Source organism: Mobula birostris, chromosome 1 (genome assembly GCF_030028105.1).
Source record: "Mobula birostris isolate sMobBir1 chromosome 1, sMobBir1.hap1, whole genome shotgun sequence".
In the NCBI taxonomy this organism is placed as follows: Eukaryota; Metazoa; Chordata; class Chondrichthyes; order Myliobatiformes; family Myliobatidae; genus Mobula; species Mobula birostris.
This window is the reverse complement of record NC_092370.1, coordinates 30,906,860-30,931,075: the sequence shown is the minus strand read 5'-3', so window position 1 is coordinate 30,931,075 and position 24,216 is coordinate 30,906,860.

Below are 24,216 nucleotides of genomic sequence, written 5' to 3'. Positions count from 1 at the left end.
TGACAAGGTGCCAATCCGCGGAGAAGGGTGCTCATAGGGTGCGTGTGAAGCGTCTGGTGCAGTAGTGTAGTAGTGCTTGTAGTTAGTACATGCTGCATGCTGTATGCCACATAGTGCTCTCTGCTTACAGCTATTGCCGCTGGCTAGCCTTCTTAATAGAGGGTGAAAAGAGGAGCCGAGTGTGTAAGCCTCCTCCTGCCAGTGCAGAGCCTCTCCACCACCAAGGCTCCTGCAGTGCCTCCTCAGGGCCACACACGGAAACTGGGTATCTTACGGTCCTAGGCTAAACTGCAGGGGATCTTGGAGCAGCAGTGGGCCCCAGAGACGTGGTGTGCAGGCCCACCACTGTGTGGACACGCCTTGGCGCCCGTCAACCACTGTCCCAGCTATGGGCAAATAGCTTTGTGGTAAGTCTGTTAAGACAAGTCAAGTCAAGTCAAGTCAAGTCACTTTTTATTGTCATTTCAACCGTAACTGCTGATACAGAACATAGTAAAAATGAGACAACGTTTTCCAGGACCACGGTTCTACATGAAACAATACAAAAACTACACTGAACTATGTAAGAAAAAAACACAAAAACTACACTAGATTACAGACCTATCCAAGACTGCATAAAGTGCACAAAACAGTACAGGCACTACAATAAATAATAAACAAGACAATAGGCACAGTAGAGGGTATAGTAGGTTGGTGTCAAGCCAGGCTCTGGGTATTGAAGAGTCTGAAACTGTTACAAGACTAAGGGAGCACACCCTGACAGAAAAGCAATGTGCTGGCGGCGCGCAATAGGCGGGCCTTAACAGACCAAGGACCTGGCAGCCTCCTGCAGCCAAGATGTGGGACCGGTTGTCCTGGGCTCACCCTTGCCACCGGGATTTACCTCATCATGGTGAAGGTAGTGCTACTGGGGATGGCACACCCCGTGTGGCACTTTAAAATCTTCCTTGCGCAGGTCTCCACCTCTGACCACGGTGAACAATACCTGGACCTTACATATGGTTGAAGTCTGACGGCGATGGGGCGTCTGGCAATGGGAGCAGGTCCGAATGGACTGGGAGCTCCTAGTCGGAACCCTGCACTGTAGTGGCACCGGGTATTTGGTCGCTAGCAGCTGGGACTGAGTAGCAGCTGTTTTCGGCAGACCCCTGTGCAACTGAGCAGCCCTATTTAGGGACCGCACTGTTCACCCCAATTGGGGAAGGGCCTAGAAAAGGTGGCCTAAAAATTGCCCGTTCAATCACTCACCTGGATAGGTTCCTGCGCCTATCGGGTTATTCCACTACTGCGGTCGAAATAAGAAACAATACAACCTAAAACTGGCAACATGGAATGTAACGACTCTCCTGGACTCGAATGGCATCTCTGACAGACCTCACCGGAGAACAGCCTTGATCACTGCTGAGCTGAGGTGCTATAACATCGACATTGCTGCCCTGAGTGGAACCAGGCTCCTGGATGAAGGCTCTTTAACAGAGGAAGGGATGAGTTGCACCTTCTTCTGGAAAGGTTTCCCCTCCAGGCGGACAACATCTCCACGGAGTAGGATTGGCCATCAGGAACACCTTTCTACCAAGTCTCACAGAAACACCTGTTGGCATTAGTGAAAGACTAATGACCCCCCCATATCCCCCTGACAAAGAAACGTTATGCCATGCTTCTCAGTGCCTATGCACCAACTTTGCCATCTGAGAATGAGGCCAAGGAATGCTTTTATCAGACATTGGATGAAGCTCTTTGCAGGATCCCTAAGAATGATAAGATCCTTTTGCTTGGGGACTTCAACACTAGTGTGGGACAGAACAACAGGATATGGAGTGGAGTGCGAGGTAGGCATAGTTTTGGCCAGGTGAATGCAAATGGCATGAGGCTACTTACTCTTTCCTCTGAGCATAACCTTACCATAACCAACACCATCCTCCAGCAGAAGGCAAAATATAAAACCTTGTGGATGCACCCTCGCTCTAAACATTGGCACATGATCGACTTCATCATTGTGAGACGTAGTAACATCAAGGATGTACTCATCGCCTGTGCCATGAGAGGAGCAGAGTGCTTGACTGACCACCATATGATTGTGGCCAAGCTCCATATGAAAGTGCGTCCCCCCTTGCGGCTGCAAAAACCCAATTAAAAGCGGCTAAATTGCAACCGCCTGAGAAACACAGAAGCAAGAAGTGAGTTTCGACACATCCTAGCTGAGAAACTAAGGGAGCTGGAACCTTGTCTGAGCTCAGAAAATACCATGGAACAACGGTGGACCTATATCAGCTCTGCGTTCTATGAGGCTGCAGCCCAATCTATCGGCCATAAGAGCAGGAACTACCAAGACTGGTTTGACGGTAACTCAGACACCATCCACAACTTGCTTAAGGACATGCATGAAGCACACTGGGCAACTTTAGACAACGCTTCATCCACCAGCATCAGACAGCATTGGCAGGCAGCTCGGAGGAAAGTGCAAAAGGCAATACAGGCCATACAAAATGAGTGGTGGACTGAAAAGACACATGAAATCCAGACCTTTGCCGATAATAATGACATGCATAGTTTTTACAACGCTGTCAAAACCAACTACGGCCCAATAAATCGATGCGTTACTCCCCTGAAAATAGCAGATGGTCTAAGACTTCTGAAGAATCAGAATACCATTCTGCTGAGATGGTCTGAGCATTTTAACACCCTGCTTAATCAGGACTCTGACGCAGACCCCACCATCCTGGATGAACTGCCTGAACTTCCTCCTATCCACGGTCTCAGTCTACCACCAACCTTCCAGGAGGTTCTATCAGTTGTCTATTCCCTTAAGAACAATGTCCCCTGGTACTGACAATATCCCTGCTGAGTTACTGAAGAACAGAGGGCACCCTCTACCAGTACATCATTAAGGCCTGGACTGATGAGAACATCCCACAGCAATGGAGAAATGCAAACATCGTTGTCATTTATAAGAACAAGAGTGACAAGGCCATCTGCAGCAATAGTAGGGGCATATCACTTCTTTCTGTTGCTGGAAAGGTCCTGGCTAAGGTGATGCTTCAGGAATTCATCAGCAACATCACCGAGTCAGTGCTGCCTGAATCGCAGTGTGGATTTAGGAAGAACAGGAGCATGACCGACATGATCCTTACAGCCCAGCAGCTTCAGGAAAAGTGCCGGGAGCAACATCAGGACCTGTTTATGGCCTTTGTCGACCTCTCCAAAGCATTCAACACTGTGCAAAGAGAGCCCTTATGGGATGCCTCCTCAGGTTTGGCTGTCCCAATAAATTTGTTAACATCCTCCTCCAGTTCCACGATGGGATGACTGCTCGGGTGACCATAGGAGGACAAGAGTCCGAGCCCTTCCTTGTAGACACAGGGGTGAGGCAGGGGTGTGTGCTAGCGCCAGTGCTCTTTAACATCTTCCTCTCGTGTGTTACCAAGCTTCTCCACAACGAGATTGAAGACAGCAGCGGTGTGGCAGTGGACGTCAGATTAGATGGCAACCTCTTTGACATCAGGAGGCTCCGCGCAACCACCAAACTCCGTAGAGATCAGGTCCTGGAGCTGCAGTATGCAGACAACTGTGCTCTTGTGGCCCATCCTCTGGAGGATCTTCAGACTGTCCTTGCTGTGGCGGTGAGAGTGTACAGCAGGATGGGGCTGACTGTCAATACCACTAAGACAGAAGTGGTTTGCCAGTGGAGTACCAGTGCCCCACCCACTCTACCTGCCTTCACTGTTGGTGATGAAAAGCTGTCAGTAGTGTCATCTTTCAAATATCTGGGGAGCATTCTCTCTGAGGATAGCGGCATTGACAATGACATCCAGAGCCACATTAAACAGGCATCAGCTGCCTTTGGGAGACTTCGGTGTAGAGTCTTTCAGAACAGGAGCCTTTGTACCTCCACAAAGGTGGCCGTATACCAAGCTGTCTGTGTCACTACCCTCCATTATATCTGTGAAGCTTGGGTAACCTATAGCCGTCATATCAAGTCCTCGGAGCGCTTCCACATAAACTTCCTCCAGCACATCCTGGGAATTACCTGGCGTGAGCGGGTGCATCACACTGAAATACTTGTAAAGACCAACTGCAGGAGTATTGAGGCCATGATCACCCAGCGTCAGCTGCAGTGCTGGGGCACGTGATAAGGATGCCCCCATGTCGGCTACCCCGCAGAGTGTTATACGGCCAGCTACATCATGGTCGATGCTCAGCTGGAAGGCTGAAGAAGCGCTATAAGGATCAGATGAAGAATGCTTTAAGGAAGTGCAAGATCAGACCCGAGGACTGAGGTTGCTGCTGACCATACCACTTGGCGACAGCTGTGTAGGACTGGGGTTTGTATTCTGGAGATGGAAAGAACAACCAGGAGACAGCAGAAGAGAGCCAGGAGAAATGCAGTCATGGTTGCCACCACTACTACATATACATGTCCCACCTGCAATAGAGCTTGTGCGTCCAGGATAGGACTGTATAGTCAATAGACAATAGACAATAGGTGCAGGAGTAGGCCATTCAGCCCTTCGAACCAGCACCACCATTCACTGTGATCACGGCTGATCATCCACATCAGTACCCTTTTCCTGCCTTCTCCCCATATCCCTTCACTCCGCTATCTTTAGGAGCTCTATCTGACTCTTTCTTGAAAGCATCCAGAGAATTGGCCTCCACTGCCTTCTGAGGCAGAGCATTCCACAGAACCACAACCCTCTGTGTGAAAAAGTTTTTCCTCTACTCCATTCTAAGTGGTCTACCCCTTGTTCTTAAACTGTGGCCTCTGGTTCTGGACCCCCCTCCCCAACATCGGGAACATGTTTCCTGCCTCTAGCGTGTCCAATCCCTTAATAATCTTACATGTTTCAATCAGATCCACTCTCATCCTTCTAAATTCCAGTGTATACAACCCCAGTCGCTCCAATCTTTCAACATATGACAGTCCCGCCATCCCGGGAATTAACCTCGTGAACCTACGCTGCACTCCCTCAATAGCTAGAATGTCCTTCCTCAAATCTGGAGGCAAAAACTGCACACAATACTCCAGGTGTGGTCTCACCAGGGCCCTGTACAACTGCAGAAGGACCTCTTTGCTCCTATACTCAACTCCCCTTGTTATGAAGGCCAACATGCCATTAGCTTTCTTTACTGCCTGCTGTACCCACATGCTTACTTTCAGTGACTGATGAACAAGGACACCTAGATCTTGTTGTACTTCCCCTTTTCCTAACTTGACACCATTCAGATAGTAACCTGCCGTCCTGTTCTTGCTACCAAAGTGGATAACCTCACACTTATCCACATTAAATTGCATTTGCCATGCATCTGTCCGCTCACCCAACCTGTCCAAGTCACCCTGCATTCTCATAACATCCTCCTCCCATTTCACACTGCCACCCAGCGTTGTGTCATCTGCAAATTTGCTAATGTTACTTTTAATCCCTTCATCTAAATCATTATTGTATATTGTAAATAGCTGCGGTCCCAGCACTCATTAATCCTTACTCTTTGTTTCCTGTCTGCCAATCAATTTTCTATCCATGTCAGTACCCTACCCCCAATACCACGTGCTCTAATTTTGCACACTAACCTCCTATGTAAGACCTTATCAAAGGCTCTCTGAAAGTCCAGGTACACTACATCCACTGGCTTTCCCATGTCCATTTTCATAGTTACATTTTCAAAAAATTCCAGAAGATTAGTCAAATATGATTTCCTCTTCGTAAATCCATGCTGACTCGGATCTATTCTGCCACTGCTATCCAAATATGCTGCTATTTCATCTTTTATAATTGATTTCAGCATCTTCCCCACCACAGATGTCAGACTAACTGGTTGATAATTGCCTGTAATAGTCATAATAGTCATCAAAGTTCTCATCGTTAAAGGAGTGGACGTCGTCATCGGATTTCGATGGACAACCGAAGAACAGCAGAGGAGTATGTGTGTGTGTGTGTGTATGTTTATGTGATTATGTGCAAATTGTCTTCATGTCAGATCATGCATTTTCTTTCCATATTGCTCCACTGTGTGGAGGTTCTCTGTCTGACAGGAAGACTATTGTAGCTAACCCTGTAGGCTCTTGCAGACTCCTGCAAGGTCTCCTGGCCTGGTCCCTCCTCTGGTACACAGGGTGTCATTCCTGCCCATTATGTCCTGGACCAGGACTTCAATGCTCTTCTGAGTGACTCTTAGAACCGCATTTTCTGTGCTGTGTGTTCCTGAGGATGTCTTTAATTGCTGGTGTCCTTATCTATTTGCCATGTACAAAGGCATTGGCAGATCTTTTGAGTTGAATGTAGTCTTGTCGAGAGCTTTACAAATCCTGCTTTCAGGCTTAATTCTGGGTATAAATCACCTGGAAACTGACTCTAATACCTTGCCGGTAAATATTAGAAATTTCTGCAGGAGATCCAAATTAGCATTACCATTATATCTACCCCATACTTGATCACACGACGGATGAATTTTTAAGCACAACGCTCTCAATTAACAATTTAAGCATAACACTAAATGCTGAATAAAAACTGGAACATTTATAACCAAAATAGAAACTAAATATTATAAATAATTACCCCTAAAATTAAAAATAAGTAAAATTATTTTGCCTGTAAATTTGTATCTAGTTAGTTATGTGAAACACACTTATTTGCACTTATTGTTGACACTCTGTTCTGTGAAATTCAAGATTCAACTCAATGTGTTGTTGCTACTATATAGAGCACTTAGTGCAACTGACCTGAGATGAATTTCTATCCACTTGTATTTTGAGATCTCACATGAGAATTTAAAGTACACATGCACTAAATTAGTCTTTTAGAAGCAGGTAGTTTGCTCAGTAATAATTGCGGCTTAGTACACTATTAAAAATTTACGGAGCTCATTTAACAATGCATAAGAATTTCAGGGTATGTTACACTGAGACATATCCATAAACTCTGAAAATTCACATTAGTCCAAGAGATTTCCTTTGATTGCAGTGGTGATTGCTGCGGAAGAGAAAGCTTTTGAAAGTTGCTTTAAGCCACTGATGGTGACTTTTATTTTAAAGTAAATCTCCAAGGTTCAGGATGTATCCTTCATTGAAGGTAGAAGCTAGAAGTTTGTCGTCATTACCACAGCAAAATTTGTGCTTATATTAATTTATGTGGATGTTTTCTGAGTAGGTCCAATGATTAAGAAATGGTTTTTCCTAGACTTACTGATCAAAGTAGTCAAAGCACTATCACAATATTTTCACTCTGTAATAATGAAGCATTAATTATAATGGATTTGACAAGAAAATTTTATTGAAAGAATGAAGTGGAAAGGCAAACCGTTTCTTGGTTTGCTGCATTAACAGAACTAATAGACTTCAGAACTATTATTCTAAGGGGTGACATTGGTAATGAAAAATGATGTGATTGCACAAAACTTTCAAATGCATCCTTGATTTAATAGTTTTCTTTGCAGGAAAATAATCATCCACAGCAGAAAAAGAACTGTTGTAAAGGGTTTCAGAATTAACAATTTCACATTATGACTGATGATTCATAGACCATTTTCTGTTTATATTAGAAATTCCACTTTGAATGCCCCAGAACCAATATGATCAGTAAAATAAGTATGATGAGGACTAATGGTCTGGTAAGTTTGTTTCTCTGAGGGATATAGAATTTCCAGCATATAAAAGAACATTTACAGTGATATCTTTACAGCTTAATGACAGCTGCTTAGGTTCCATATTCTAACCTTTCCACTTAAAATCATAATTTTGTCTCCCGCATTACCCCAGCAGTTTTATACGTTACATTAAGATTAACAGCTCAATGTCAACAACCATAAAATTATTCCAAGATGCCACTTAATTTGCTGCACTCAGTCCTACTACAATTCAGTAGCATGCGGTCAGGAGATTATTACAGTAATTGACATGCTGAACTTCATTTGCTTTTGTAGCATCTGCCAATAAACATTAATTCCACTGATTTAAGATTGTGATGTCAAGAGTAGTAACAATATAATTAGTTCTAATTTTTTAAAAAAGCAAAGTATCACTACAAATAAAATTCTAAATTGTCTTTCCAAAGTTAAAATTTGGTGGCACTGCCTTTGTTGTATACAGCTGGACAATGTTGTGTTTGCCCAGACTTCCTCTAAATGAATGTCAACTTCTTTTACCTCGGCCACAACCAATCGATACTTCATTAGGGTGAATCGTCTTGTGCCCATGCAACCTTGAAGCTGTGGCTTAATTACCACCCATGTTATGCAGTGGCTGTGAGAGACAAGCACAGCTGTGCCTGACTGTGACAATTGCTGTGCCGTTGGTTATATCGTACAAGGAATGATCCCAGCTTCTGGCACTTTTAAAAGATTTAAGCACTTCACTCCTAAAGGATGAATACAGAAAAAAAGGCAGAATGACTGACTGACAGTGGTTAAAACTTATGCAGACAATTTGCTTCAGAAATTTATAAGGCATTTTTATTTGCTTAAATTTTTCCTTCAATAATTGATGAAGCATTCTTTCTGTTTGTAGAATAAAATGTTAAAATGATAATGTTAGTTTACAATTCACCAAGACAACATTTGTCTCACATACAAAAACAAAATCCAGAAACCAGCAGCTAAATGGCAATTGTGACAAATGACATCTCTTGTCTTGGAGTCACTTTTCTTCACAAGACTGATTTGTCATCTGCACTTTTGACATTTTTCATCCTACTACCAAATCAAGTTGACAGCATAAGCTATTTCATAAACCTCCAAAGTTGACAGTGGGGCCAAAATAGTTTGCAATATTTCTATCTGTTCTCAGTTTTTGACTTTCTAGTTGTTCAAGGTAATATCAGCCAGGGTCTTTCCACTCTCCAGCAGCTAATAACATGGCAAGATGATTATTAATTAGGATTCATGTGGCTTTAGCTTTGCCTATTTACAACCGAGTAATTTGTTAAGTTTAATTAGAGCCAGAATATAGTGTAAGAACTAAACATGATATTTCTGGTGTCACTGGAAAAGTTCTTAATAATTAGAAAGAAAAAACAAAGCAAGCTTTAGTTAGTCATTTATTTATAACAATTCTTATTTTAAAAGTGAATTCATAGTGAAATTATGGAATAATTGGAAAAAATAATTTTTGACAAGAGCAAATGAAGTTTGAGTTTTCTATTCAACTTCACTGAAATGCAAACATCAACAGAATAAATATTAATTTGTTGACTCCAGATTTTTGGCCTTTTTGGGCCTTTGGGAGTTTGCAGAGCAGACTCAATGGGCCAAATGGCCTAATTCTGCTCCTAGGTCTTATCATCTACTTGGGTACCAATATGGCCTTATGGATGTATTAAGTTGGAGGGTATCGTATTTATCAGAGCATCGTATTTTCATACTTATGAGGGCATCAGGTCGCAGGGCGACATTCTCAGCACTGGCTTCCAAAACCACCCACCCCCTTTGTTTTTGGAGTATGTGTCTGGAAGGCTCCCTGGTTTCTGTCAGGCTATCCCACCTCCACCGCATAGCAGTCAAAAATATTCGAGCCTGGTTTATTCCTGGTCATACCAAACTGCACCGTTTCCCAAGGCAGTTTCAGGTGCAGAATGCCTTACAGTCACAGTTCTAGCCACTGTATACTCGCCCTTTAAGAGGTCCGGGCTAACTTTAAGCACCACGGGCTAGCTTTAACTGGTATTGGCCTCTCACGACTTTAATCCCAACTGAAGCATCCAGCCAATAAGAAGGTGATGAGCTGAAGGATGTACAGTACAAGACAAATAAATAGCAAGTAGCACAAAACAGATGTGCTGCCTCTTTGCCCAAGTATGGATCCACTGATGTCGTTATTTTGGATCCATTTTAAGGGGCTCTTGAACTTAGTCTACTCCTCCTAGACTTGACTCTCTTGACTTTCTGACACAGAGAAATGGACGTTTAACATTAAAGCTTTGAAATTTTAAAGGACCAGAGAATATTCTGACACCAATCTCAGCCAGATCCCTGAGTGTACAAAATGCTTCTAGTTTAACCTGCAACGGAGACATATGGGGGAATAGAGAGAGGAAATAAAAACATCATTACTTTTATGTTATCCCTTCTCGGCATCAGTTTTATACAGTCTGTTTTTAATTTCATTATTCCTTGCATCTGCCTGAAAGGCCTTTTGTCATATAACAATATTTCCTTCTCTTCTATCTCAAGTTGTAAAAAGTCAGCAGAATATTTTGTACTCTTGAATTCATCAGAATCTGCTAACACTCTCTCTCAAGTTGATTAATGTAGATCTCACCGGCTTGAATAGCGTATCATTAATAATATTTCTACCGTTATATTTTGCACAAAATCTTACTCCTGCAAATTAAGGTAAGATATTTTGTCAATACCACACCTTGTGAGTAGGGGGTCAGAATGCATATTAGTGTCTTTTTAACTCATATGCCTGTGTTATTTCTATTATTAGTGTGTGTTATTACTTCTGGCATGTCACAAGAGGAGAGAAGAAATCAAAGCCTAACAATTTTCCTTCATTTTCTGGCCTGTGCAACCATTAAAATACAGTCCAACATTATACAGAGAGAAAAAAATTCTGTTATCGTCTCATTCACTGATAACAAATACCTGGCCTAATATGTTCTGATATTTTTGATGCTCGTTTATCATACGACCTTCCTTGCTATCAATAATGCTGTGGAAGAATACAGCAGAGATGCTGAGGCGAGGGTGCACAGAAGTCAGATTGCTTCCAAAAGTAATAGTGGTCAGCCATTCCAATTTATGCTTGCATTCAAACTAAAGGTGTCTGGAGGAGAGAATTTGTTATTAAAATTTGATCTTGCTGTCTAGGCACTGCCACCTAGAATTTGCAACTTTCAGTAGTGATGGGAGCACCAAGGGGGGTTAAATGAATTTCTATTTGAATTATGATATTAATAAAATACAGCACAGTTGTTCAGACATTCATAATTTGAAATAAAATTTAGTAAAACCTATTTAAGGGATTTGCTAAGCATCTCACTTTAGTCACTGTGTGTAGAATTGAGTCATTATTATTAGCTGTTTATTTGTATCTTTTATCTTGTAAATAATTATGAAATTGATATTGATTTGTTTGGGGTTTAAATTTAATTCTTTTAGAAAGTTACAACTAATATTTTTAGACTATTTTTGGGTGAATATTAGTTGACATATTTGTTTGTTGGAAGTTACAGGCTCACTTTCAGAACAGAAAGAAAGTGTTATACTTTGTAATTTCAAAACATTAAAATAATTCAAGGAAGGACACGAGAGTCTGAAATGTAAGGTTACTTTAAGTGAGGCGCTCACGTATCACGCGGTAGCATGATGGCATTTGCAATTTACCTATTTATACGTACGACGCACAATGAATTATTCAAAACAAACAAGAACACTTAATCAAACTATATATATACAAGTTTACTCATATATTACTGAAATGTTAAATACAGAACAGAAGGTGGCTTGTATCTCCAGCTGGGCCACTTTTTAGGATTGGATATGGCATGTTGTAACAAGTGGAGAGAAGGAGCGAGGCTGGGGATTAGTGGCAGTGCTGTGCAGCGGGGCTGTGAGGAATGGAGAGAAGGGCTGGTGATGGAGATTGCTGGTAGTGTGTACAGTGAGGCTGTAAGGGGAGAGAAGGGATGGTGGTAGTGTGTACAGTGAGGCTGTAAGGAATGGAGAGAAGGGATTGGTGATAATGCTGTGTAGTGGAGCTGGAACGGGAGAGAAGGAATAGTGGTGGGCATTGGTGGTAGTGTGTACAGCGAGGCTGTAAGGAATGGAGAGAAGGGATTGGTGGTAATGCTGTGTAGTGGTGTTGTAAGGGGAGAGAAGGAATAGTGGTGGGGATTGGTAGTAGTGTGCACAGTGGTGCTGTGGGGAGAGAAGGGATAGCGGTGGGATTGATGGTAGAGTGTACAGCGAGGCTGTAAGGAATTGGAGAGAATGGATGGTGGTGGGGATTGGTGCTAGTGTACACAGTGGTGCTGTAAGGGGAGAGAAGGAATAGTGGTGGGGATTGGTGGTAGTGTGTACAGGGAGGCTGTAAGGAATGGAGAGAAGGGATTGGTGGTAATGCTGTGTAGTGGTGCTGTAAGGGGAGAGAAGGGATAGCGGTGGGGATTGATGGTAGTGTGTACAGCGAGGCTGTAAGGAATGGAGAGAAGGGATTGGTGGTAATGCTGTGTAGTGGTGTTGTAAGGGGAGAGAAAGGATAGTGGTGGGGATTGGTAGTAGTGTGCACAGTGGTGCTATGGGGAGAGAAGGGATAGCGGTGGGGATTGATGGTAGTGTGTACAGCGAGGCTGTAAGGAATTGGAGAGAATAGATGGTGGTGGGGATTGGTGCTAGTGTACACAGTGGTGCTGTAAGGGGAGAGAAGGGATAGTGGTGGGGATTGGTGGTAATGCTGTGCAGTGGAGCTGGTAGGTGAAGGTTGTTTTTTTCTGGGTCCACTGAAGGGGAACTGTTCTCTACCCCAGTACATTTAGTATTGGTTGTTGCTGTAAGACAGGAGGAGGAACGTCGACTCAGACCATGAGAGGCCTGCGTCAGGCATTTTCATGCCTTACAAGGTGCAGATTGGAAGTCTGTGTGGGGTGCCACTCCTTGCACAGACTAGAGCAATGTGTGATTAAGCGCCTTGCTCAGAGGCACAAGCACGCTGCCACAGCTGAGGCTCGAACTAGCGACCTTGAAGTAACTAGACGAATGCCTTAACCACTTGGCCCAACACATGCTGTAAGACAGTTATACCTTTAAGAATTGTGTTATTACCACCTGCTCTCTGGGCTGCCACGATATGTGTGGGAAGTCCCAGAGACTGCCTGAGACATCACCTATTTAAGGTTTTGACATGACACATGCATTAATTTACAGATTCTGGGATGGCTCAGTTAGAGGTCAGGAATGCACCAAACACATACTTTGCACTGGCAATGAAGATAGGATGATGAAGATCTACATCCATCGAAATGGATATTGATTGAATACATGAACATGAGATAGTGTGAACCTGAGAAATTTCAGAATTCAAAAAGGTTATAGAACATTGAAGTTGAAACATTACAGCACAGTACATGCCATTCAGCCCATGATGTTGTGCCAAACTTTTAACTTACTCAAAGATCAATCTAACCTTTCCCTCCTACATAGCCCTCCACCTTTCAAGCATGCATGTGCCTATCTGAGAGTTCCTGATATGCCCCTAAGGTGTCTGCCTCAGCAACCACCCTGGCAGTGCGCTCCATGCACCTACAACTCTGTGTTAAAACCTTACCTCTGACATCCCTCCCCATCCATCCCTCCTCCAATCACCTTAAAATTATGTCCCCTGGTATTAGCTATTTCCACCCTGGTAAAAAAGTACCTAGCTTTCCACTCAGTTTATGCATCTTATCTTCTTGTACACCTCGATCTGTTATACCCATTCAAAGGGGAAAAGAGGTCAAATCTAACAACTATTTCTCTGGAAGATAACATAAGCTGGTAGTTTAGTACTTTATATAAGATGAAGTACAAGAGTTCTGTCAACTATACTTGAAAAGGTGGAGATATTATTTCGCAGGAACGATATCATCAGAGTGAGCGGTGAAAATATTTGCAATGAGATCACATGCTAATGAGAGAAAGCAATTTTGTTGGTACGTAGGCACTTAAGCCTTAGACAAACCTCGATTGAATTATGTGCCACTCAAGTTCGCTTATTGTCATTCAACCATATACATGGATACCCCCAAATTAAATAACTATCCTACAGACCAAGGCGCACACACATTCTGGAATATATTTTATTTATTATTTGTTAATTTTTTTTTTGTGATATTACTTTATGTGTTGTGTGCGAATTATACACACATGCACATACATAAAGTGATATTACCACAAGTAAATTAACAAATAATAAAAATATATTCCAGAATGCTTAGCATAAAGTTTACTTACGACACAAGTTTAAAAGTGTACAATATAACGCTACTGGAGTTTCATACGTGCCGAGACCTGGGTAGTGGCATAAGAAGTCTGGAAAGCTGTTGCAACTGAGTATTGTGAGAGATTCTGGAGAGCATGGAATCCAAAATCAGAAGTCACGTGATTTGATTGCCAAATGCATGGTTGTTCTGAAAGAAACTACTCTTGCATTACAGCTGCTGTGCATTCTTAGATCTCGTACTACATGCTAAGTTTGTGTGTTGACTAACCAATGAGTGTATCCAGTAAAAGTCATAAATCTCTCCACATTTAACGCTTGAACAGACTTTGAAGATAGCTATAGCTATGGAAAATTGATGGAATTTTGCAGTTGTTGAAAGCTGGTGTAAATGCAGTAGGAACAGGAATAATAGAGTGAATTCTAATATTGAGTCTAGATCACACGAGTGTGAGCAGCACAATATTTTGCTCTGGCAGGAAAGTCTGCTACCTTTCAATTGGACCAGTTCAGCAAAAGTTCCAAACAGTAAGATGTTTTAATTGTATAAAGACCTGGGCATATAGTCTCTATATAGGGATAAGCAGAAAGCAGCTGAAGAAAGGAATGGCTGTAATGTGATGTTTCAAGAGAAGGGAAAAAATTTCAAGAGGGATTCACGGAAGGGAAGTTTACACAACAACGAAGAGGATGAGCAATGCGAGGAGAGTTTTTAAATACTAATAGTCATGATTGAGGCATACAAATGAACAATTTCAGACTTATCATTAAGACTATTCTGTGAGGCCTCCATGGGTCAGGGTCAACCATGGATCTTGTGTCCTAGCTGTCTAGCTATGCAAGCCAGGGCAGTCCGATATGGAGAGCAAGCTGCCGCCCATGCAGCAAGCTCCCGCTCTCCATGTATCTGATGAATCCAGAGGAACAGCAGAGACCGATGCAGTTTAGTAGCAGCAGCATTGCAGGAGTTGCCAGTCTGCATTGAACTCAGTGTAGGACTGCCTTAGGGACTCCATCTCCAGATATCTCCCGCTGGGTTTACTCTCAAATCCTTCCCCATAAGTGGGTATAGCCGCAAGGCAGCGGAGGTTTGAGATCATAGTTTTCCTTCTCCTAGCTGAGCTGACTAGCCCCTCCTTCCCAAAGTGACTAGTTTTAAGGCTGGAGTAACCCATCTTTGCCCCTTCCCTGTCAGTAGAAATGGTTCCTCTGAGCTTAGTCGCGAAGCCACACCTGAAGGCCAGGAGCTGGACTTGGTTGTCAGAAGCTATTTGAAGTGCACGCCATTGGGAGCATTTAATAGGTAGTGGGAACTTGTCCCCATTACCAACCCTCGGCTAAAACAACCTTAAGGAACCTTTAAGATTTTATTAAGATTATTAATGTTGGAAAAATTATATGATAGCTGATGATCTCCCTTTGACTAGTGGAAAGGGGCAGTGGACACAATTGCTTCCTAGATTTTGAGACAATTGCATGTTCAAAGAACTCCATGCACTTGGAACAAACAATAATACTTAGATGTAGCTAATATGAAAACTTTTCTAGAGAATTTATTTATTGGCTGGCATTGACAAAAATATAGATGACATAGCAGTAGAGGTTCAGTAGGCCAGGTTTTGCAGAACACAACATTTGAAATCATCTCTCCAGGAGTGGAAGGGGCCTACAGCAGTTCAGCACAGGTTATTGTGAAGGACATATGCAGCATTTTTCAATATTAATGGATAGAAGTATAGCACATAAAGAAATGCACTACCACAGACTTTATGTTTATGGAATTAAAGATCTAACTTTACCATGCATGGTCTTTTGGGAAGATCAGAGGGTTCACAGTTTAGGTCATGTCAGCCGAAACAATTTATGAAGAGCAATGGAATAAAGCAACTTTTCACGTCAGACCACTCAACTTCAGTCTGTGAAAATACAAATTACACACACACAAAATGCTGGAGGAACTCAGCAAGTCAGGCAGCATCTATGGAGGGGAATAAACTGCCGACTTTTCGGCCTGAAACTCTTCATCAGCTCTGGAAAGGAGTTGGGGCAGAAGTCAGAGAGGAAGGCAGGGAGAGCGGAAGGAGGGGAAGGAGTACCAGTTGGTAGGTGATAACCGAAACGAGGTGAACAGAATCAGAATACAAATATCAGAAAACAAGGCGAAAGGGCCATTGAAGAAACAGGTCAACAGCATCTATTAAACATCACCTGGCTGAGGCCACATCGTTTATTGCAATGTGGCCCCAGGGCACAGTCTTTGTCAGGAGGCTGACTCTCAGTGCTGTGGCGTGGCCCAGCACCATGTGAGGGCTGCCTCACTGTAGACAGCCAACTGCATTCACAGAATGGCTTTGATAGGTGTGATGCTCTGCCCGCAGGCTCAAGCACTCCCAAAGCTTTGATACTCATCTTTAATAACACTGGGGAACATAAAAGTATAAACATATTGCTAGCAAAATTAAAACTGCTTTTTTCTTTATATTTTAAAAGCTGACAGGCATGTCCAGACAGATTAAAATTATTAAAGTTAATTTGAATAAATGATAAAAAACATAGCTACTCACCCTTCTACCAGGAATTATTTGCTCCCATTCATTGAAATGAGGACTCTTGCTGAGGAATCGTCAGGTTTATCCCAGCATATTTATTAGAATTTTATTTTAGGAGATTGCGAAAGTCAGAGAAGTCAATGTAGATCAGTGGCTCCTGGTGCAAGGTGCTCTGGCAAAGAGTGAAGAAGACAATTAGTTGATGATTCTTCCAGAGGGCACCCCATAACTGTTCAAACAGAGACAACCTATGATATTTCTGACGTGTCAAAATCACCAGCTCAAGTGATGGATAATATCTCAGCATCTCCGAGTTCTGCAAAGGTAATAAAGATCATAAGCAGTTCTCATATCTTACAAATATAATAAAAATACGTACTATGTAGACAAATACTGTGCAAAAGTTTTAGGCACATAGCTGGGGTGCCTAAGACTTTTGCACAGCATAGTAGTGATTTTATGTATTGCACTGTACTGCTACTGCAAAAAAAAAACAAATTTTATGACATATGTGAGTGATGATAAACCTGATTCTGATATGGGAACTATTGTGTACTGAGTGGGAAGAGGGCAGGGAGAGGGGAGGGAACAGGAAGCACCAGAGGGACATGCTGTAATGATTAATAAATCAATTGTTTGGAATCAAATGATCGTGCCTGGTGTCTCAGGGCTGCATGTGTCTGCCCAACTCCTACCCCTGGCACTCCTTCTCTGCCACCTGTCCCACTCCCCTCCCGAGGCACTCTACCCTTGCCATTCTCAAATGCTTTTGCTCCCACTAGATATACAAACTCCCTCTTCGCTCCATGTTGATACAGTAATCTACAAAAATCATCAGCACCCTGGCTCTACATATATATATATATACATCTAAGACTTTTGCCCAGTACTGCATATCTGCTTTTTGCTGAAAGGGAAGCAATTTAATGTGCGTAATATTAGTTGTGAATGATAGCTGTTGTTTTAATGTTGTCATTTCTTTAAGGACTGTGTCATGCAACAGGCTAATTCCTTGACTGAAACAATGGAAACTGGAAGTCTCAGAAGTTTTCTGGGAAAGGACCTTGAATAGACCACATGCAAACCTTTTGATCTTGCATTACTTGCATCATTCTGTTACACCCCACAAAGAACTTTGTTAGAGGTTAAGAAGTCACTGAGCACCTACTAACTCCAATAATCCTATTAAGGTCTGCTCAATAAACGGAAAAAAATTAGTCAGAGTATATGCAGCACACAACCTGTCTGGATTTCCACCAATTTTGCAGGAAAGTACTGACGTAGAAAGGCCTTCCTTTAGATATTAAGTTGACCTAATACTGATTACAGGCAGCAGCTGGGTGTGTAAAATCAACAAGAAGCAATCCAGCAGTGGACATGCTGCCACAGATTGTTAGGTCCAGAAACTGACATACTGACATACATTATACTCTTGTTAAGCTAGGAAGCTAGCCATACCAATTCCACCCTATTTGTGCTATGTTTAAATAATGAAGCAATTAAGCAAACCAGAAAACAAAGTGAACCTTCTGGAAAAAAAGAACTATTATCTGTGAAGTGAAGGAATAAAGTGGACAATTTTCCCTTTGGTTGTCTTAATGCTCGGTCTTACCTTTTGTTTAGTAATTCTTGGAGAAGTTATGCTGACATTAAGGATCAGTCCTTTAAATATAAAAGAATAACATGCTGGAGGTGATGATCCAAACTGAGGTCTTCCAAATGGGTCCCTAAGAGACCTCCCCATGCAAAATTAATTGTTAAAATCTGGTCATAACAAGCAGAGGGTGAGCGAAGATTCTGAAGCTTAAAGAGTAATAAATGAATGTAATGTTTTGATCTTTTTAATAATGACATTCAGTAGTATTTCACATCTACCACATATATTTGATTCAGTTTTTTTTGGTAATTATTTAAATCCATTTCACTTTCAGCAGCAATTCAGTATTTTGTCTTCAAACCATAAAAACTAAGTGAATTAAATTCTTACCAAAATAACAATTTTCTTTATTCAACTGTTATGTAATAGCAGGATATTTTCTCTCTAAGTTCAGTTTACCTGAGGAAGTGCATCTATCAGAGACTTCTATAGTTTGAATAGTTATTTCAAAAGCAAAAATTACAACTATGCTGCGGTGAAAACTACTGCTATCATTAAAATATTCTTTTTATCAAATAGCTGTTTACTGTGTGCCTTTAGGTATAATCAATTGATATATTTCTACAGTCAGAAATCCTTCACCTGAAGGTGGCTTATTTTATTGTGAAAATCGGTGCCTAGATAACTGTGACAGAAATTGGTGCCTAGATAATTGTACATTAAATATGGATTGGATATAATGTCTGACATAGGAATAAAAAGTAAAGGCAGAAATTAGTACAGTTGAAAATAGGGAATGCCACAAATTACACCATAAGTAAAATAATCTTTGATGGTTAGACTGGACTGGAATTTACACTACAGTGTGATTCTTAAATCTACGTCCTACATTTCAATGCTACAGCATTTTTTTACTCCTAACACAAACATCTTTACAAATATTCTTGTCTGAAATTCAGCTTAAACTTTACACTGTAAACTAGTTAAATTGAAATTATGGTCAGATTCATTATTTTCATGGCCTTGCCTTGCAAATTGATTTGAGTGGTTAGTTTTTTAAAAAAAGTAACCACTTAAATTCACTTTTCTGGTGATAGAAATGTAATAATACATTGCGTAAAAGCTTAAAAGAAAACAGAGTACAGGATAGGGCCATGAGTAGAAATATAACTTTAATTTCATAAATGGAAAGACTATTCTATTCACTGGCCCTGCAGAGACTTCTGAAGTATTCAAATCTTTTTACAAAAAAAATCTATATTTCAGTGCCTCATGAATACTTGTGATATTCTTTGTGTTTACACAGCAATAAAGAGTGTCAGTATAGAGTCATAGAGTTATGGAGCCTTATTGAACACAAATCCCCAGGCCCTTCAGCCCATCTAGTCCATGCTGAACTATTATTCTGCTTATTCCCATTGACCGGCACCTGGCCATAGCCCATCCATGTATTTGTTCAAATCGAACCCACATTCACTACCGCTGGCACCATCCTCTGAGTGAAAATGTTCACCCTCATGTTCCCCTTAAACATTTCACCTTTTACCCTTAAACCACGAGCTCTAGTTCTTGTCTTACCCAAACTTGTGGAAAAATCCTGCTTGCATTTAACCTATTTTTACCCCTCATAATTTTGTAAGCAGAAATAATAGAATCTATGGGTTTCCCGGAAGTGTGTTTTTTTTTACGAGGTTGAAGGTGCTGCAGAATCTAAAAGTACATATTATTGTCATTGGTAGTATGATAGTTTTTCTCTATTTTGGAATTATTTAAAGATTTTTCTTTGAATCCGTGTGCAACATATTTTCTAGAATTAAAAGATGAATTTTATATCTTTGTTTTGAAAGCTAGACCATTTTAATATATTAACATTATAGTATGACCGAGTTATTTCAGAAAACAGCTTTGCAGGAAAATACTGCTTTGCTCAGAATCACTCACAATAAAGAATACTTGCATTAACATTCTTCCATACAAGCAGGAGGTTCTTTGGTTTTCAATGGTCAACTGGATTACTAGTTATTTGGTGTCTCAGTTGGTCAGTTTTGTGGAGCACTAAAACAGCTCTGATGAAACTATTGACAGTATCTATGATTCTGTCAAGCAACTGATCACTTTCTGATTAGTTCATCTGAGCATAATTTTTCAAACAGTTTTGAGAAAAGAAGGTGAAGAAATCGCAGTAAATTGGAGAAGGTTCTTGTACATGTACTGTTGAACTAACTGAGTTGTGGCGTCATTTCACATGAACAAGATAGTGTTGGTTTATTCAACCTGTAGGAGAGACTTCTGTCTTAAAATGAGCATTGGAACATGCTTCTGTGATTGTAAAAGGCATCTTACTTCAACTCAAATTCCTTAAATGAATGCAGTTCTTAAAATTAAATTGATTGTTTTGTGGTCTAATTAAATAATAAATACAAGCCTCTGTCCACATGTCTGTAAATGTACTGGAATGATACAGTAGATGAAATCTGGAGTTCTTGCAACAGTCTCACCTGGGAAAAATATCCTGGTTCAAGTAGTTCAAAGATAACTGCTTTTGCCTGCATGTGGCCACTTACAAGTGAAATGATGCCCAGATAACATAGTTGGAGTATTGTATTGCAATTAATTGTAGAATTCTTCCCTAATAATTTAGTAACAATGTCAGCATAGTTGTAAAATGTAATTCCAAGTCTTATACTCACATCAATCGACATTTTACTTTGAATATTTGTTAGAAAGAAATGAATCCTAGCTTATTTGGTTTTGAATTAAGAGTGACGATGATTCTTTCCATCAGCAGTTCTAAATTCCAAACAAGTTATTATCTAAGAATTTTCCTTTTAGCTTTTCATACAATTAAATTATTGATCCTGAGGGCAGTGGAGTTAGCAGTCATACACAGAAAATATCTGGGTTTATGCTAGATGTGACTGATTACAGTAATTGAATCGTGACTTTTCCACTCCCAATTTATTGGATTGACCATCGCTGGGAATAAATCTGGTGAATAGTCAATTGAACAGTAATACCTAACTGCTTACTGGGAAAAACAGAAGAATAATTTCAATGTGACCATATAGAGAGTTGGAATTTCATTCTGTTCAGCTTTTTGATTGACACAAATTTGAATGTTAGCATGCATCTGAATCTGATGCATTTAACATTCTAGCTGGTGGCATGTGGAAGTTCATTTTCTCTTTGAACTTTATTAAAAGTGGTTCTATTTTTATATATATATTAAAAAAACACACACACAAACACTTTTATAGTTGTGGGTGCTTCCAGTAATTATTTCAATTTTTGATGAGAAGAAAAATATAAAATGTTAATATCATTTTAACTTTAGATGAGCCATTCACCATCAATTATAATTCCAGCCCTTCTGAGTAGTTCTGCCTTGCTATTGCTCCAAAGTCTCTTCCAGATACTTAAATAAAATTCTCCAAATGATGTGTGTTTTGCAGGGAGAAGAACATGACAGATCTGCTTCTGTAATGAAATATGCTACACTTCAGTAGAATGTTTTGTAGAAATAGAGAGTGAATATTTAGAAGTTTCCAAGTTATTACAAATGTAAGACTCACTTCTACCGGGCCTGAACTAAATCAGTCAATAATTATTACAGATCTGTCTATTTGCATTGATAATTTTTAACCTCAACATTTGTTGGACAATTTCAGATCTTCTGGAATGCACTTAATATGTTAGAGAAGAAAAAAGCTCATTTTCCATCAAAATCTGTAACCTCACATAGTTGCCTCCAGTGTCAAAAGGATGCAGAGCATGCCTGCTACCAATCAGTGAAAGGTTGCCATGGTTACAAGGTCAGGAAATGTGCCTTTTCCCCTGGTTGTCCAGGTCTCGCACATGTCACTTCTGAAACTATGAATTTTATATACAGGTCACAAGATGCATATCAAACAAAATAAACAACAAAGCAGAGCATCATGGCAGTTAATGTTCAAAAGTCCTTGAATTTTCAATTTTTTTTCTTATACGGAGGTATTCTGACAACTTGAAAAGATTTTATCATTTATGTGAAATGATGACCATTTTTGCAACGTGATTCCTTAGTCACTGTGACTGTTCTACAATGTATTTAAATGTAATTTTAACGAATGATGAAATATAATATGTTTTGTTATAATTATTTTTTATAAAGGAAAAATTATTAAACTCCCCACATGATTATAAGTAGTAACTATAAAGAATCTGGAGATTGCGTGAAAGTTAAGTATCCAAATATAATTGCATTAAAGATGACTTAATCATGTCTGATGTACGTATGTACAGAAAAGATGCAGGTAGCAATCTGAATGAATTGTAGGCTTTTCTTCCTTTGAAGTATAAAGTCTCTTTAGTCAAATGAGGTGGTTTAATGTAATTTGCCTAAGTTTAAAAAATGCTTTGACATCATTAGTATTTAAGTGATTTGTTACAGCAACCTTTTGCTTTTGAAACCTGTGGCCAGTTAAATAAATCATCTTTCATATGTATTAATACTATAGCTCTCATTTGAGGGATTTATTATAATGCCACAGATAAGGTAAGTGAAGTAAATGCAATTGGTGGGTTTTCACTTGAAAAGTTTAACATATTTTCATACCATAGATCAAATAGGTATTTAGAAACATGTAATGGCCCTAATCTTATCCTTTGTATAGCAATACAGTTACCTCTAAACTTCAAGCATAAAAGCACTAATTTAGAGAATTGTTTTCATTTTCTTCTGCATTCCTTCCTTTAAGTTATGGATCGTGTGGATATTTTGATTCATATTTACTGTATCCAGGTCTTGCATAGAGTTACTTCACTCTTTAAGGACTCTGTATATGTGTAGCAATACATTTGTACGTTTACTATTTTACTTTTATTGGCCATTTACATTTCTTATTTGACCTGCTAATGAGGTCCTAGAGATAACAATCAAGCATCAAAATAAAGCAAGAATGCAATTATTGGATGCCTTTGGATTCTCTGATGTGTCTTAACTCTAGACAAACAAGAGCAACTTCTGTGGCTATTCACATATCTGCAAGTCTCCTTTGCGTTATTAGGGAAAGCACTCTGTTCCCTGACCTTTAGTAGGAGCTTCCTATTACTGGAATTTAAAGGGGGTCCGAATCTCATGGCAAATTGATAGCAAGTGTTTTCCAAAGTACCAACAGAAAGTACAGTTCATGTCATACTTAAAAAGATTGGAAAAGGAAGAGAGGAAATTGGAGAAAGTTGGAAAATCATTTCATGATTGATTTAAAAATAGAATATCTTTTGCTTTTCTCGATGATGATTACTTAATAGGAACTGCATACAATCCATTAACAGACCTTTTAATTATGAGATCAGTTTACTTTACACATCTACAAAGCAAACTAATATTTGAACCTATTCTAAATAGTGAATTTTTTAATAAAAGCTAAAATTTAAGCAAATTTTCAATGAGAATCTTACATTTGCTAACAAAAAAAAGTCAGTGGAATTTCCTAAATGCAGATATAAAGAGTTCTTTGAGGATAATTGAAATATTTTCTCAAAATGTAATATTTTACATGATAAATTGACTCACATCCATATTTGTGAATACAGAGTATATACTGTACATTATTGTATTCTGTGCCCATTTGATATAAGTCCACAATGTTCATGTTTCATATCTTGGAAATTTGAATGTGCTTTGTTGTTTCTTTATCAGCTAAATAAATATGTAATATTACATTTTGATTGTATCATAAAATTGTATGGCATGATGTGTGTTTATTAAAGGTACATAGTCAAAGGAAACTGAAACAAATGTATTCACAGGTCCCATATGTATTTTAAAGGTTTGTTTGCTTTACTAGGTCATTTTATGACATATTTTGCATGCATTTGTTTATTCAAAAACAGATTTTTCTAGTCCATTTATGAATTAAACTTTTTCCTGGTAATTTTTCCTATTAATGATTGAAGCACATCTCATAGTTGGTTCAATGAGATTAAAAGCCTGAAATAGATTAAAATGGGACAAGAAGTACAATAGAACAGATATCGGCCTACCTGCATTCTGCACTGTGCCTTTTGTTCAGCTGCACATGGTCTTTTTTTTCCGCTCAGGATAGATTAGCCCTCATAGACAATGATAACAATCCAGCCTATTTTCACAGAAAGCAGCATTCAAATCAGAAACTAAGTAC